The sequence below is a fragment of the Neomonachus schauinslandi genome, chromosome 9 (assembly GCF_002201575.2).
Source record: "Neomonachus schauinslandi chromosome 9, ASM220157v2, whole genome shotgun sequence".
Lineage (NCBI taxonomy): Eukaryota > Metazoa > Chordata > Mammalia > Carnivora > Phocidae > Neomonachus > Neomonachus schauinslandi.
This window is the reverse complement of record NC_058411.1, coordinates 68,456,082-68,459,899: the sequence shown is the minus strand read 5'-3', so window position 1 is coordinate 68,459,899 and position 3,818 is coordinate 68,456,082. Positions and strand designations below refer to the sequence as shown.

At 38.0% G+C, this 3,818-nt stretch overlaps 1 pseudogene; it reads left to right on the top strand.

Annotated features, from left to right (window-relative positions):
* The first annotated feature begins 303 nt into the window (after positions 1-303).
* Positions 304-3,541, top strand: LOC110585487 (annotated as a pseudogene).
* The last annotated feature ends 277 nt before the right edge of the window (positions 3,542-3,818 follow it).

Genomic DNA, 3,818 nt, shown 5'->3' with positions numbered 1-3,818 from the left:
GTTGAAAGGATAAAAGAGGCAACTGAAAGAATTGCAAATGGCCAAAACTCGAAAAGTTTGAGCAATAAAATAAATATAGGATTAGATTATAATCCAAAATATAAGATAAATTCCCATGGGTCCATGATGATATAAATGATTGGATAAATAAATAAATAAATAAGTAAATAAATAAATAAATAAATTTTGTAGAAGAATTATAAAGAACTTATGTAGATACCCTGCTTTCCTGGAAGGGGGACTATAAATCCCCACTCCTTATGTGGAGGATATGTATAGTGACTTTTTTCCTAAGAAGACAATATGGAAAGGGGGGATAATGAGATGAGAAAACCTGACAAATACTACCTCAGCCAAGTGATCAAGGTCAACATCAACATCAGTATTATGTTATAAATCAAGTTCATAGTAAGTGCCCTTGATATGATGTAATAAAATGGCAGTTTACCTCTACGGTTTTCCTTGCTAAAACCCATAACCCCAGTCTAGCTATGAGGGGAAAAAAAAAAACCCACAAATTACCTAACATGTATTCTTCAAATACATGTATACTGGATGGGATCTTGGAATAGAAAAAGAATATAAGGTAATAACTAAGGAAACTGGAATAAACTATGAACTTTAATTATAAGGGTTCAACATTGGTTCGTCACTTGTAACAAATGTATCATACAGATTTTTAAAAAAATTTTATTATGTTAGTCACCATACAATACATCATTAGTTTTTGATGTGGTGATCCACGATCCATTGTTTTCGTATAATACCCAGTGCTCCGTGCAGTAGTATCATACAGATGTTAATGAGGAAACTGCATGCAGGGTAAAAATAAACTCTGTATTATCATCTCAGCTTTTTTTTTTTACTGTAAATCTAAGACTGTTCTAAAAAAAGCCTCTATTTTGAAAAAAAGTAATGTAAAGTCTAACACATAGTAGGTGCAAGGTTAGGAAAGGAATACCTTCATACATTCAAGAATTGGGCTCTTGAGAATAGAATAAAATGTTACAGCTTAAAATAACCCAAAGGACCATCTTGTTCAACTTCTATATAAAGAAGGAAGATGAGAACAAGAAATGTTAAGTGACTTGCACAGTGTCATGGAGTAATGGAAAAGTAGGTGCTTTCCACAAACAGTATTGCTCAGCTAATGAGACCCCACATTTTTGGAATATTTGTCTGTATATCTGTATAACAAACTATCCTTTCTAATTTGAGTAATTTTAACATATTGAAAGGGAAAAGTTGGGACCCATAGGCAATTCAGTTAGGGACCTTTAAGACAATCTGGTTGTACAACAGCAGATTTTAGAAAAGAAGACCCTCCCAATGTAAACTAATCATTAAATAATTGCAAACTGAAGGAGCTTTTAGGATGGAATTAAAAATATATGGAAGCATGATTTCAGATAATCCCTGAATGAGGAAAAAAAGGCATTGGAACAACACATATTCTACATGTTGCAATGTTCTGTTTAGACCTTGGAAAACTGTCATTTGGTGGAGTTACTATAGGACTCATTAGAAGAACTGAGAAAAAAAAAAACAAAGCTTTTCTCTGATAAGTACCTACAGTTAGTGAAAGGTTTTTCCTTCATAAATCCAAAGTTTGGAATGATTATGGACCAGGAGAAATTCCTAACACATGAATGAGTTTCCTCACCAATAAATTCATGGTTGAGCTAAGCCCAATCAGGGTTTACAGATGAGGGTATCTGTGGTCTTAAGGTGTTGTTATTTATTTAAATGTTTTATGTTACAAATCTTTATTAAGTTTTGGTCATTAAAATTATGTAGTCTTTTTAATAGTTTATAACAGGAAAAGATCAATTAAGTCTAGGAACTTTGGTCCATTTCATCACACCTTTTCCATCCAGGTTAGAAATAGGTCTAAATGTTAAAAAAAGTATCTTCCTAAGTAGATGTCACTTTTCAAACAATGATAAAAATAAAAATTGCAAAGGAACTAACCAATTTTCACCATGCTTGTCTAATAAATTGACCCTCTTATGCAACATGAATAGAATTGATGCATGGGTCATCAGTATCTTGTAGAAATATAATTGGTAGGGATGGTAAATTCTAGTTACCCCATATTTTTCTGATAGCTGACATATGCTTACACAGATGATGGCAGTTATTAAATATTGCATGCAGATTCATATATATGATAGAGCAATGTTAGAGATTATTTGGGAATAGAAGAATGCTTTAAAAAGAAGATCAACAATTCAAAACGTGCTGTTGAAGCAAAGGTTCAACAAATTTAGAACTAGGTCATAAGTCTAAATGTCTAACAAAAGAAACACATGTCAATTCATGTTTTCAAACTAAGAATTTTTTAAAGTTCTCTCATGTAGAAGTTACTTTTACTCTCCAATTTTGATCATTCAAACTATTTATTTGTACTCTGAATGCACCTATAAGCTAAACATGTATTACAGTTTACATAGCTTAATTATTAAAGTAACTTTACATAGCTTATAATGTTTTTAAGGAATGAAAGCCAAAAGACTGTGAAGCCATATTTATAACATACCATTACACTTCTGTCACATAGATGGTCATCCAGATAAGCAACATACAAACAAAATTGTCTTTTATAGACGGAAAGAACTCAATATATAGGAAATCAAAATGCTTTCCAGTTGGTTATCAAGGAAATTTCCTTCATCTTCTGCTTTTTATACTATTAGGTAAATCTTTGTATAAATGCTATCTTTTCTAGATGCTTTTCACAACTAATTCAAAATCTCCTTGTCAAACTATTTATTCTGTAACAATAAAAATTTTCAAATACATTAACTGTACACAGAAAAAAAAAATCTAGAAATACTGATCTGCTGTCCTGCCACCTTGCATTGTGAAGATAAGCAGTTTTCTGCTAAGACTGCTAGTGCCCAGCTCGCAGAAGGCACAGCTGCCTTCAAGGTGCTGCAGGCGGTCGAGGGTTTCTGGGTGACCTTTTGGTTAAAGGTGTACAGCTGAGAAGTGGCCACGTCTGGCCCCCCAATATCAATTACGAGGGTGGCTACTTCAAGACCTGCCTCAAGTTCCCTATCGACTGCCTTTTCTCTCCTTCGACCTTTTGGTTCCTGACCAAGATGCGGCATCCCGACATCTATGTGACGGGGCATGTTTGCACCTCCATCCTCCACCGTCGGCCCCCAGAACGGGGAGCCACCTTCAGGGCGGTGGAACCCCACCCAGAACGTCAGGATTGTCCTCCTAAGGGTCATTTCCCTCTTCATCGAGCCCAGCACCTTGCTATCAGCCATCGTGGATGCCTCGGTAGTGTACAGGAAGTAGAAAGAGCAAAGACAAGGACCCGGATTACACAGACCCGGAAGCAAGTCCGGCGACCGAGGTAGATGCAGAGCCAGACTGCGCAAAGCTGCCTACTGTGCTGGCCAAGTACGTCATGAACGCCGAGGCCCCCACATCCCATGAGGGCTTGGAGGAGTATATGAGGACCGCGAGACCCAAGCCAGGGCCAACTCCAGCTGCAAGGAATCCTGACACTGCGGCCCCCGCCGAATAACCTTGCCAGTTTTACCACCCCAGGCCTAGTGTGTGGGCTTTGGGGGCACCCCCTGCTGTGGAGACTACCTCACCGAAGGTTTGTACTGCCCCTCTCCTTGGGTTGTTTGTTTTAGCTCCCACTTTTCCTTTTCCATATTGGTTCTGGGTTTTCCTCTGCTTTGAGGGGAGGGGCCATCCACTGTTTGGTCCCTCGGAGTCCTACTTGTGTTGGGTGCCTGCGTCGGGCCTGCCCAGGCGGGTGGGTCTATGGGCGAACTGCGACGGCCCGAAGACCC